Below are 13686 nucleotides of genomic sequence, written 5' to 3'. Positions count from 1 at the left end.
TCCCCCTCCCCTCAATTCATCTGAAATCTCTGCTGTGCAGTAATGGGGCTGAAAACAGTCCTCATGGTAAAAAATAAAAAAAATGCTGCTGTTCCACAGGAGTGCTGGGAAAGGATGTCCCAGATGGGTGTCTGTGCAACTCAAAATGAGTTGTTTGGATGTCATATATTACTTAGGCAGTAGATTAGTATGAGTTTGAACCCTTTTAAGCAGAAGCTGGGAAGGGGTTAGAAATACTTCCGGCATCAATACTTACAGGAACTTCTGTTCAGCCTTTGTTTCTTCTTAAGGCCTAGGACATACTCCTCCTGGACCACAGAGAAGGGCAGTTCAGGGAGAATATTATTCACAGGTGTCAAAAACCCCAAGCATTTGTCACTTGCGGATAGCAATTATTGTGGTGGCAGGGCTCTGCCCAAATATTGCCATGGATATGGACTGTGATCTCCTGTGAGTTGTTCTGCCCAGTTTCTGGAACTGACTCCTCTGTGTCTTAAGCAATTATTGAAATCTATATGCTCACTTTCCCTGTCTGTAAAAATGGGCTGACTCCCCTCACTAGCGTATTTGGAGAACAAATTAATAACGTCAGGCACTCAAGAGGAAAAGTTTTTCAATGTGTATTTGCTCTGCAAAACTGCTCAATATTGTTATTATTTATTATTCTACGGACTCATCACTCTCAGCTCCCTTCTGCCAGAAGCTGCTTTGAAAGATGGATAAGTTGCACAAACATTATTTTCTTTCAGTTTTCTTTGTGAGAAGGTTTTAAATGTGGCATGGGGAGGGGTGATTTTGTGAGGGAGGGCAAAGGAAGACAAGCTGCTGTGATGAAATGGGTTTGAAAAGATGGAACCAGGGAAAAATAACTTCTAACCTAAAATTCAGACTCTTTGTCCTGGTTTCAGCAGGGATAGAGTTAATTTCCTTCCTAGTAGCTGGTACAGTGCTGTGTTTTGGATTTAGGGTGAGAACAATGTTGATAACTCACCGATGTTTTAGTTGTTGCTAGGTAGTGTTTACACTAGTCAAGGACTTTTCAGCTTCCCATGCTCTACTGACTGAACAGGCTGGAGGTGCACAAGAAGCTGGGAGGGGGCACAGCCAGGACAGCTGACCGAAACTGGCCAAAGGGATATTCCATACCATGTGACGTCATGCTCAGTATATAAAGCTGGGGGAAGAAGAAGGAAGGGGGGGACGTTTGGAGTGATGGCGTTTGTCTTCCCAAGTAACCGTTACGTGTGATGGAGCCCTGCTTTCCTGGAGCATATAGATTTACCCTTCCGATTCTCTCCCCCATCCCACTGGGGGGGAGTGAGCGAGCGGCTGCGTGGTGCTTAGTTGCCGGCTGGGGTTAAACCACGACACTCTTGTATTACCAAATCTTTACTCAGATAAAAGGCACAAATACATAAGAGTATAAACAATCCTTTTACTAACTGCAGATATATTTATAACACTTTGGGTTTATCATAGAATGGTTTGGGTTGGAAGGGACCTTAAAGATCATCTAGTTCCAACCCCCCTGCCTTGGGCAGGGACACCTTCCACTAGACCAGGCTGCACAAAGCCCCATCCAACCTGGCGCTCTGTGCTGTCTCTCCCTCCACACTGACACAGCAGACGTAAAAGGCAGGGATAGATGTGAATAGCCCTAATTACTGTTTGTGAATTCTGTGTTTGATGTAGCTGATAGATACCAACATTGCTCCTGTCTCACTCTCTACTTCCAGTGACTTTCCATCTGGTGCAACTCATGCTGTACGCTCCCTCAGGATAATGTGAAAACTACTGTGAAAGCAGAGTCATTGATTTTTGTAGGTTTAGTGCCAGAGCAATTTTAGATGGCACAAGGCTGATTTCCTTGACTTTCGCTTTCCTGCTCTCGATACTTCTGTGTCAAACTCAACACCTTTCCCAACACTATCCTCCTCCTCATAATAACAAAGTACTCAGCACCTCCTCCTCCTCACTAGCGCTGTCAGCAGGAGCGGTGGAAGGGTGCTACAGGCGACTGTGTTTGTTTTGACAGTGCCAACTTTCAAAAGAATCTGCTGAGTTAGTGGGAGGTCTCTGTGTGTTTGTGTTTCTAAACGTAACTGTTTAATCCTGTTTTGGGGATATTTCACCACTGCGCATCTATTGTGCAATGGGAGTGGTAAAGTTACAGCCTGGACTTCAGATCCCTCCTGCGTTATGATAGCCATCGTGGTGAAGAATTTGATCTGCTGCAGCTCTCTCATCTCGTAGGCAGCTAATGACATGGAGAGACTTTTCCAGGTCTTCCAATTAGTCTGTGATAATGGAATAAGTAGTGGGGAGGTTATTTTCCTGTGCTATTGTAAAAAGTCTGCTGAAGGCTCCATTTTGATTTTACATGTGTGACCATTTATCACAGTAAAACGTCTAAGTTAATGTGCATGACCAAATCAGTGAGATCAGGATCAGACCCTGAAGCAGGGCCATTTGGGCTGCCAGCAATGGCGTTCGCCAACACGCTGAAAGGCCAAAGTGATTTTACCTGAGGTAAAGGATATTGTTATAGACAGATTCTCACATTTTGTCTTTCAAGTGTCAGTGACACAAGGTGCCATGATTTATGGCGTGGCACTGGAATCCCTGATTAATTGTCTTACACTGCTGATGTGCAGAAGACGATGTGCAAAGTGTTTTTCCCAAGCATTTTGTAAAACGTAGTAGGCAGGGAATGGACTATCAGAGACTGAAGTTGAGACGTTGGGACTGCCTGCTTGCAGAAAGCACGTTAAATCATTGCATTAGTCCTCCAACCTCTCTCTCATCCCACTTACGGGGCTTATCCCTCTTCTCTGACTGCACAGGGAGATCAGAGTCCTAACCCCGTTCCTCTGAACAGTGTCAGAGTTACATGCATAGAGCAAATGCCTTCAGCAAAATCTCTGTGGCAACGGACACCATTTACATCGAGTGAGGCTATTTAGGTAGGTGCCAACCTGAAAGCTACTTATTTCTGAGCTCTTTGAGGACTCAGACCTTGCGAGATACCAAATATAAGTGGATAAATGGCTTTTGCATGTGTAAGTCCAGTGGCCCCTTCATATAGGTGATAGAAGCAGTTGGGAAAAATGGAGACTCTGCCCAAATTCTTTTGAAATAAAATCCTGCATTTTAATCAGTGAATTTCCTGCATTTATCTGCAGGCTATTGTTTCTTTTTATTTTGCAGCATGCCTGCTCAATTCATGAGACATTTTTGTTTCATTTCCAAGATGTGGGATAGGCAGTGAACTTAGCTTTAGAGCTGTAAGTCTTTTTCTTCCCCACCTAAAAAAAATCCCACCTGCTCTCTCTTTATATATTACCACCCTGCCTACGGCTGAGATAGGGATGTAGGGAGACAGAAAGTGTATCTGTGAGTGCGTTGCTCACGCTTATATTCCAAATGAACATGACATTATCTTTGAACTTAAAACCACTTCTTTGAATAACTACATTTTTTACATGGCACAACAGTGCGCCACAGCTTATAACAAAAATACATCTGCAGAGGGAACTTAAGTTTAGCCTGCGGGGACTGAATCCGCCTGTTTATCAGTTTGTGCATACAGGGACGAACCCTGCAGTGGTCCTTCCCAAAAATAAAACTAAGGCGTTTGCTGCTCAGGGAATTGTGGGCAGCTCTGTGTGTGAGGGGACTACGGAGGGGGAGGACTTCCAAAGGGAAAGACTGCAGCTCAAAACTCAGTATTACTGGGGCACAGCTCTGCACCCGGGCGGCGCAAAGGGTGTGTGATGTGAGGGGTTCGCCAGTTCTTCCTTCTTGAAGTTTGATGGCAATTGAGTCTGTTCTAGTTTTGAGCCGGGACTATTCTCCCTCCTGACATCCCCACTCCTATGCATTTGACAGTTTGTGGTCTGATCATCTGTATGAATTCCTTGGAGACAACCATACACGTTGAACCAGAGGACATATATCTTTTGCTCTCTCCTTTTGTGCACTGAAAGGATATTATTTTGAAAGTCATACTATACAACAGCCATTTCGGAGGGTGACTCTTAGCTCCTCTGCAAACAGAAGAGAGCTTTGCATGCAATTTAATATAAAACAAGGTTATGTCTTTAATTAAATTATTTAATCCCCCTTTTTTTTTTTTGAGAAAAGTCTTTTTTATGAGTTTAGAAACAAGGAGGTAAAAATTCTGGGCTTTTGTTTTTTCAATCTTGAATTTCTTCAGTCTCCGTGTGTTGCTCATTTAACTGCTCTGTGTTCATGCTTCTCTTCTGTAGAAAGGGGATCATGCTTATTGTTTCTGTAAGGTTTTGGGTATGTCATGTAGTCTTATTTCTAAAATATTCTGTGCACTGCCAGTTCTAAGAATGAAGTGTAAGCCCCAAATATCTCTGTATTATTAATTTTGGCATTAGCAAGACATGTAATTTTTACAGCTGAAGATGGCTTCTCCTTTTTAATATTATTCCTTCCCATTTCACAAGGTGAGCTGCGTTTCTGCTCTCCAAGGGAAAATGGCTTGAAATTCACAAACCAGAGTTGAACGGCAAAAAAAGGGATAGAGAAATTAGGAAGAATGGCCAAATAAGCCAGGCATATGCACTGCATTTTTCTTTCACATTTCAGTCGTGAGTCACACTGTGGTCCTCCTTTCCAGATGAGCTGACCGAGGCAGAAAGAAGAAAAGTAACTCCGATCACATAATAAGCTAGAACTTGAACAGGAATCCAATTAGCTCTTTTGTTTTAACGTTAAACTACGTTGCCTTGACCTCAGCCCACAGGTAGTGTTAACGTCGATGGCTATTGTCAGGCAGTTGTATGAATGTGTTACAAAATTAAATAATGTGGCATTGTGCTGTATGACTAGCACTTACGCACTAAATTATCACAGCTCTCCCTGACCTTGGCAGCATCATAGGGTTCATATTTTCAGAAAGATGAATTGTTCTCAGAACAATTTCTTCAATGTTTTAAACACACACGCTTTTCTTTAACCTTATGGACACACAGTTTTTTACCTCCTTGTACTGTTACGATTTTAAAAACACCAGTCCCAATACAATGCCAACTGAAGTCAATAAAAGGGCTCTTACTGACTTCTGTGCTCTGGTACTTTACACTCAAATGAAACTATACGATTTGGGCCTAAAATGGGAGAAAAAGATGAAGTGTACAGCTTTATGGACTTGAAAAGAAAATCTTCTAGCTGTGTTTTCAAATTCTTGGCCACTCTTTTCTACAGTCTAAGAGCAGCAGGGCAGGACACAGTGATTCTCTTTCAAGGCTCAGCATCCACTGGCTAACTTGTAGTATTTGTGTAATCTTCTCAAGATTAGTTTGTAGTCATAGTTCAAAGCAGGAACAAAGGATGAGTTTGCATATTTTTTAACATGAATATTAAGGCCACATTCAGGGAGTGATAAAGTCAGTAGAGAGAAGCAGAGCCTCCTTGTCTGTACCGCCTACTACTGACGGCTGCTGATGGTTTTGCTCCCCAGGCAATACAGTAAGCCAAACCTAGCACTGGGCAATTTGAACCAGCCATTGCTCTCTTTAATTTAGGCAGCAGGGTAGAAGATGACCTCTGCTTTTCAGACCATGTGTTGGGTTCCTATACAGTGCTCCGAGTGTTTCTCCTTGCGAGAGGTTTGTTACAGGCAGCAGGTACTGAGGCCATACAGGCATCACGAGTGCCAACATTTGCAGAGTAAAACTTCCTATCAGATATTGCCATGAGTCAAGCAGTCTCCATGGACTATACTGCAGCTAGGGGCTCTGCTTTACGTTGCACGTTTGTGGCAAGTATGGCTTAGCTCTGTTGTATAACGTACAAAATAGTAACTTCAGTCTGTTCTCATTACTTACATTGTCCACATTCAAAATTGCCTTGCGCTAGACCTCTAATGTGTTGGCAAGCCATGTTCTGAGAGAAAATAATTTGCAGACCAGCTGCACCTTTGGTCTCTGGGTTCCTGTAGGTTCCCATTTATCCAAGGGACTGGTCACGGAATAGGGAGTTTTTCAGTGGTGTCCCCTGTTCATGCATAAACCCAGCTGAAATGTCCATGCATGGGGCACATAGGTGCTAAGGAATCAGAAGTACTGTAGTATTTTTAATCAGGATTACAATAAAAATGCCATGCTATGCACAGTTCTGGTCTCTGCATCTCAAGAAGGACATAGTGCAGTTAGAAATGGTCCAGAGAAAGAGTAAATAATGCAGTTAAAGGGATGGAGCACTTGAATTTATGAGGAGAAGCTAGAGAAGCTGGGACTCCTCCATTTGGAGAAGGCTAAGAAGGGGAAAGGACTGAGTTTTACAAAGCTAGTGGATGATGAGGTGAAAGCAGGACAATCCATCAAGTCCTGCAGTACGAGAGCTAGGAGGCACTCTATATTTGGTAAGAGATTGTCTGAGAATAGATAAAAGGAGGGAACTTATTTACAAAGCCCTTAGTGAACTGGGATGCAATGGCAGTTGTGGGAGCACACAGTATCAACAAAAGAGGATGAGGCAAATTCACAGACAATTGATAGATAACCTGATACCGAGGGGGACAGGCACAGATACCATACCCTGTAATATCCCTGATCCAATAACCACAGATGCTGTGGGGATGTGAGAGGTGTGGATGGCAGGCAGTGGGTGGGCTTGTATGCTCTCCCCTCATTCTAACAAGGTTGCTTTTTAAACCAGGTAGTTTGCGGTTTGGGGGCTTTTTTGTTCATTTCTTTTTCACAGACTGCTTATTTAAATTATAGAACTTACTGCCACAAGATATAACTGACTCCAAGGGATGAACAGGTTTAAAAATTACATGGAATCAAAGATTCGACATGAATGTAGATACTGATAATGGTCTATATGTGTATATATATTTGTTTGTTTAAATGAAGGGATGTCAACTCTCATGGTGGGTGCATGTGCAAGCAGTAAGGTGTGTGTGTGTTAAGAACCTCAGGTCCCTGCAGGAAGTTATGCCGTTATTGTTCATTACAGTGCTTCCTACGCATTGCTTTGAAGCATCTCCTGTTGGCCACTGTCAAAACCAGAATGGATCATTGGTCTGACCTAGTGCAGTAATCCCTAGGTTTCTATCTTCGTTAATTAAAAACTGCTTTTGACTGGCCGTCTTGTGAATAGAGAGATAAAAAAGAAGAATCAAATCATTTAAACAAGTTATTAATTTAACATTAAAAACAAAGGAAAGGAGTGGAAAATACATACTTGTAGCCTTTTCTTGGAGATAGTTTTCCAGTGCAGTGTAACATAAACAGATTAACCGCAGTGTTTATTCAGTGTGAAAAAGCAGTTCCAAGAGCCCCAGGTGCTTGCCAAGTCCATAATTGTACCTCCTTAAATACTTTCATTACTTGGAAGTACAATAAGAGAAGCAGAGACACATGCTTTCTATTTTCTTGTCAACAAAACACCTCCAAGAAATTAAACTCTATTTTCTCTAGAAATTTTCAGCAAGATTTTTTCCCCCCCCTATCTTGAAGAGGAGGGGAAGAATGCCTCAGAGATGATAGCCGAAGAACACCCCCTTGGGAGGGATTTCTGCGTGCAGAAAGAGGGACTGAACTGAAACAGTGAGAGTCACTTTTATTAAAGTTTCATTAAATTGTGGAGACCATTAAAGGCTGCAGCATTTAAATACAGGTCTAGATTCTGTGTCCTACCAACATAATAGCAAATAAAAGAGATGATGTTTTCTGTAGACTTTGGCTGTACTGCTGTCCTCACAGCAGAGCTAGGCTGAACCAGGGAGTGTCCAAACATCATTTAGTCCCTCACTACACCAAAGCCATCAGTTCTCAGGTATACAGCAAACACAGCTCAGAGAATGACTCCTGTGCTAATGTCCATGTAATGCTTTAGCTGTCACTGTGGCTTTGTCTCCACTCTTACTTCTCTCTCTGCCCATTGACAGACCCGTGTTAGCCATGGTCAAATAACTTCTGACTTTTGTCCTCTCCTCTGTCTCCTATGCCAGAGAGAATCACAGAATCATAGAACGGCCTGGGTTGGAAGGGACCTCGAAAGATCATCTGGTCCAACCTTTCATGGGAAAGGGAGCCTAGCTGAGATTCTCTAGCACCCTGTCCTATTGCATCTTGAAAACCTCCAGTGATGGGGACTCTACCATGTCCCTGGGGAGGTTGTTCCAGTGAATGATTGTTCTCACAGTAAAAATGTTTCTTGTATCGAGATGAAACTTCTCCTGGCGCAACTTGTACGCATTGCCCCTTGTCTTCTCCATCTGGCTCCTTGTGAAGAGAGAACCTCCGCCCCCCCTTGTAGCTGCCGTTTCAGTACTGGAATACTGTGATGAGGTCCCCCCCCGAGCCTCCTCTTCTCCAGGGAGAGGAGACCTAACTCCTTCAGTCTTTCCTCATAGGGCAGGTTCTCCAGCCCTTTGATCACCTTTGTGGCCCTCCTTTGGACCCTCTCCCGTCTGTCCGCATCTTGTTTGAATTATGGGGACCAGAACTGGACACAATACTCCAGGTGTGGCCTGATAAGCACCGAGTAGAGGGGAACAATCCCATCTCTCTGTTAGTAATGCCCCTGCGGATGCAGCCTGGGATCCGATTTGCCTCGGTCACTGCAGCGGCACACTCCTGACTGCATTCAGCCTGTTGTCCACCGGGACGCCCGGGGCCCTCTCAGCAAGGCTGCTCCCCAGCCACACAGTCCCAGCCTGTACTGGGCCCTTTGGTTATGTTGTCCCGGGTCCAGGACCTTCCACTTGTCTTTGTTAAACTTCATAAGCTTCTGGCTAGCCCGCTCTTACAGCCCGCCCAGGTCAAAGGTAAGGGGGGGGGGGGGGGGGGGGCATGTGGGCGCTGCTGCCGCCCCAGGGCCTCCCCACTGCCACCCGCGGGCCCGGCGTCGGGGGCAGCCGGTGGGGCTGCGGCGGGGCCGGGGGGCCCTCGCCGGGGGGCTCCACTGCGCCAAGGAGCCCGGCCGACAGCGGCGTCCTTCGGGGGCTCTCCTGGGCCTCCGCCGGTGGCGGAGGAGCCCCGAGGCAGCCGCCACGTCCCCCCGGCACACCGCAGCCACCAGCTCCGCCTCCTTCCTGCCCCCGGCCGCGGTGCCAAGAGGGGGCCGAGCCCGCGGGGGGCTGCGGAGGTCTGCTGCGGCTGGCCTGGGGGGCCGCCAGGCCCTCTGAGATGGTGCCCAGCACTATTGCTGCCCTGCTGTCCTCTTCCTCCCGGCGCCTTTGCCCCCGGCTCAGCCTGGGAAGCCGCCACTCCCCGCGGGCTGCAGGGCCTTCACAAGGACCTGTCTGGGCCAGGGCCTGCCGGGTCCTCCTGCCACAGGGGCCGGGGCTTCTTCTCCTCCTCCATGGGGATGGTCTACTGCGCTCTGGCCACATTACAAAATTTCTGCCAGTTGCTACAGTATTGAACCCAGAAACTTGTGCTTGTCAGGAGCACAGTATCTTCTGGAGCCATGTAGATTTTATCTTGAAGACATCTGTAATGGTTTGCTCCCATCATGGCTGATGACCTTACAGCATTTTAAAATACAGATTCTCTGGGCAATCCAGCTGTTTAGCCTAGAAGCGATACGCCTCTTCTCTTTTGGCTTTGCCTTCTGTTTCCTTAGTTGAGAAAAACGGCAAGAACCTTTCCAAAGGCAGGGACGAGTGCCTTTCTTCAGCCTTGTCCTGATGTCCTGGTGCGGAGCTGTTGTTCTGCCCTCCCCCTCAGCTAAGGAAAGAAATACTAACTTGGAGTGAAGTACTAACTTGGAGTGCGGTTGAAGTGTTCCTTCTAAATGCATAATGGTAAAATTGGGCATCATTAAATGCCCACAGGTCATCTGCGGATAAGCCTTGGTGTAATCTGATCCTAGGCCCTATCCAGGCCTTATTGTTCAAAGAATATGGACAGAAGTTTTGCTTTGAGGTTTTTATGTTTTAAGGAATGCCTTAGTTAAACAAAACTCTGTTTCTGAGCTTCTCCCTCCCGAATGCCAACCATATGTAGTCTAACCCAGCTCTTTGGGGAAAGCGTGTGGTGGGTGAGATTTCTTCTTCATACCAGTCAAAAAAAAAAAAAAGTAAAGTTGTGCTTCAGAAATTGCATCTGAACACAAGTGTAACAAGAATTGCTCATCTCACAGTGAGAAGCCTGTTTAGTTACACGAAATTTGGTCTTGAGAAAAGCAGTCTGAATATTTTATTTATTCCTCTCATATCCCTTTATGTCTCAAGCCTTGATTACATATCTAAAAAGAATTTCCCTCATCTTTTTTAAGAGAGGTTGTGATGTGTGGTGTTGTCTCTCTCCAACTAGTTTCATATTGCACTAACCTGTGGTAATGAAAAGCGATGCTTTCTCAGTGCTCAGTGGTAGGTGAAAGAATGATACCTATCCGATGATCCTAGTAAGAATTCAATTGTATTATTATACGATGCTTGGGGAGATACTGAACAATACGCACCTGAAATCTTAAAATTCCTCCTTTCTCACTGGAGGGGGGAGGTCTTTCTCTCAGAGCAACTTAGTTCAGAAGTAGCCCCCGCAGGGTAGCTGAGACAGCGAGGTTCCCGGAGCGTGTTTGTGAGGAGACATCTCCCTTCCCCGGTACCCACGGAGCCTGGCACATTGTGATACGCTCCAGTCACAGACCTGGGAATACAAAGTGTGAGAATACACTTACCAATTTTATTTCCCTGAATCCAACAGCCCTTTTTAGTGGCAGAAGAATGTCTGCATTTCCACATCAGTTTAATAGTTTGCCTGTAGATCACATCCCTTCCTATCACAAAGAAATCGTTTTATCCTGCTGTGTAATTAATACACATGTACAGTGTGGCAAACATTTTCCTGTAGACTGCTTATTTTGCCTGTAAATTACAGGAAATCCTATATAATACACCTGGGAGCCCTGCTGCTTGAAATTAGAATACAAACCGTCCCCACCTCCTCTTGCTTGGCCAGCTTACCAGTCAAATTTCAAAACTCTTTTTTGTTTGGATGTGTAATAAATTCTGATAGTGATGAACTCACTCACTTCTATTCAGCTTAAAATTAATACAGATTTTAATTCCAAAATGAAACCAGTTTATGGCTCACAGAATTACTACAAAGGGATGAAACTGCACGCCAGTTGTGGATTTTGTTCTGACACCCATGCAACGTACAAATTTGTAACAAAATCCCTACAGTTTAAGGTATATTGGCAGTAAAATCGATGGCCAAGCCTTAGTTCTGTGTGATGTCACATCTATATGAGCCCTGAGATAGTATTAAAATAGCAACAGCTGTTACTTGCCGTAGACACATAGACTTTTTAAAGGGAGGCTCCACATTTTCCCTTCCTTGCTGGTACTCTGTGAATCTCAGTGACAAAAGAGCCTGCCAGGAAAAGGGTAGTGCTGACTGCCAGGGCGTAGTGACCACCAGTCCTTATTAGTTTGGTGCAGACTAATTACCGTGCATTACCTTCATTTCATGTATTTTTGGTGTGTGTGGACAGAGGGTTTTCTGCCAGCACGGGTTGCAGAAAATATCTCCAGCCTCTCGATGGTTTATGACCTTCATGCTGCAAAATGTGCGGCTTTATCTCTTGCTGTTGAATAAATACTCCAGTTCAGGAAGGGTACAGGAGTTTGGGGAAAAGATAGCTTGTAGCTTTCCAGTACTCTGCGGGCTGCTGACGGCTGTGGTGAAAGCTGCTTCCCCAGACCGCTCTGCCAGACATAATCACATCCCTATAGGTGAGAGAGGTAATTCAGTCTCTTTGAAGCTCTCTCCTGGCTCTGGCTCCTTCTCTCTTAAACTAGGAATGGCAATTGCATCTGTTTATTAGCAAGCATCAGAGACTAGCAAATTTCCATCGCTAAGAAGATCTGTTAAAAACAGAAGCAGGCCAAATCCTGCTCTCTGTTTCAGCAGGGTAAATCTAGTCAAAATCAAGGCTCACACTGTATAGCTGTGGAGCTGCCTTGAAGTTTGACGATGCAGTTCAAAAAACATGTTCTCCTGAAAGCGTAGTAAGAGTAGTTTTTTATGCAGCTTTCCTGGGTAGCTGTGCTTGGTGGAGCAGTCCCAGTAGGTATTCCTCCTAGGCGTGGCTGGTCGATTTGGGTGAGAAAGCAGGGAGTAGTGGAAAAATAAAGTCTTCCTGGTTGAACCCAACTGTGTATTTTTTACTATTGTATTTCTAACTTCTCTCCATCAAAGGTGCCCTCCCGGCCCTGGGTACTTCAGCAAGCTGTTATTCGCAAGGTTTGAATAGGAGTTTATAAACACATAGGAACTTGGCTGAACAGGAAGATCTGCTCAGGTCCAGGCTTCATCAGTGTCTCAGAAAATCAGAAACAGCAAATGCTGTTGCTTTGTAAGGCTTCTGATGCACTGGTGTCATTGGAAGCTGTTGCTTTAAAGCCATGATGTCACTGTGGAGAAATATGATGTCAGGGCTGTAAAAGAAGGAAATAAAACTTGCTAAAATTCCTTTTCACGTTTGGAAGTTTCTGTTTTCTGTTGAACAGAAAATACTCTGTTCTCTTCCCTGTGACCTTCACCTTCTTTATAAGTACCCCTGCCAAGAGCGCTAAGGGTACACAGGAACCACCATTCCCCTTCTCCCTGTGGGAATATAGCTACCTTTTATTACTAGAACTAGTTCTTTCTTTAATGGTTTTGCAGTAAAAGTTAAAAAAAGAGTGTGAGAGAGAAGAAGAAAGTGGCCTTTTTAACTACTACAAGAGGTATTAAATAGTCAGCCAACCTCTGGAATCACTTCTCATTTTCCATGAAGCTGGGTAAGGAGTGTTACGGAGTTTTTTGGGTAAAGTTTATTGGAACTTCACAGTAGGACTACAAAAATGTGGATACTCTGATTGTTTTTGTTTAATAAGACTCAAGGCTCCTGGCTCTACCTTGCTTTAAAGTCTTATTGCCCCTTAAATTTTCTCCAGGATTCGAGTCTATGGTTTAAAAAAATCATTCACATGAATATCATTTTGTCTTATCCTGCAGGGCACTGTGTACCTTTCATATTTACTCAGCTCCATGAAACTATGCGGCTTCTTGCAGGGTCTTCTGGTGATGTCATGGGTGACTCATATGACCTTTTCATAGATCACTTGTCCAAAAATCTGGGAAATCAGAAGAGAGTTTGAATCAACACCAGAAGTTACAGATACGGACTGTGACTATGTATCTGCACGTTTGATTTGGGTGGGTAGTTGCAAAAGGTAAATTGTGGATTAGCTTTCAACTGCTTCCTCCCCTTCTGGTAATGATGTAGTCACTAGCTTTGAATTTTTGGACCGTTTCCATCCTTTGACATGACAATGGCTCTCAGCTCTCACCAGGAGTGAGCAAAGCAATTAGGAACGGATGAAATGACTCAGGCTCCCATTAGGCTTAAACCGAGCCTGTGCTTAGGAGTTTAAGTTTGTTGAACTTCAATCTTTTCCTTTATTTCCTCTCCATGTTTTTTCTTTCTGGCTAACTATCTCCTATGAGGTTCTGCCACTGGTTCTGCCACTGGAAGCAGGGATATTTAGAACAGTAAGAAATAGGTAGTGAAATAAGAACTTCAGACAAGTCACATTTTGTATGTCCGAGAGTCCTAAATAAATATTCCTATTTCCTGAGCTCATCTGAACCAAATTCAAAACCTTTTGGTCTTGTCCTTTGCTAATTCTTATGTTCCCTTGGTAAT

General features: G+C 44.4%; 1 long non-coding RNA gene across 3 annotated transcripts in view; it reads left to right on the top strand.

Moving 5' to 3' along the window:
* Positions 1-13686, top strand: part of LOC143159123 (uncharacterized) — a 510504-nt gene that overhangs the window by 407019 nt on the left and 89799 nt on the right. The gene's annotated exons all lie outside the window — the stretch shown is intronic.

Source organism: Aptenodytes patagonicus, chromosome 3 (assembly GCF_965638725.1).
Source record: "Aptenodytes patagonicus chromosome 3, bAptPat1.pri.cur, whole genome shotgun sequence".
NCBI classification, from domain to species: Eukaryota; Metazoa; Chordata; class Aves; order Sphenisciformes; family Spheniscidae; genus Aptenodytes; species Aptenodytes patagonicus.
This window is presented reverse-complemented; position numbering and strand designations above follow the sequence as displayed.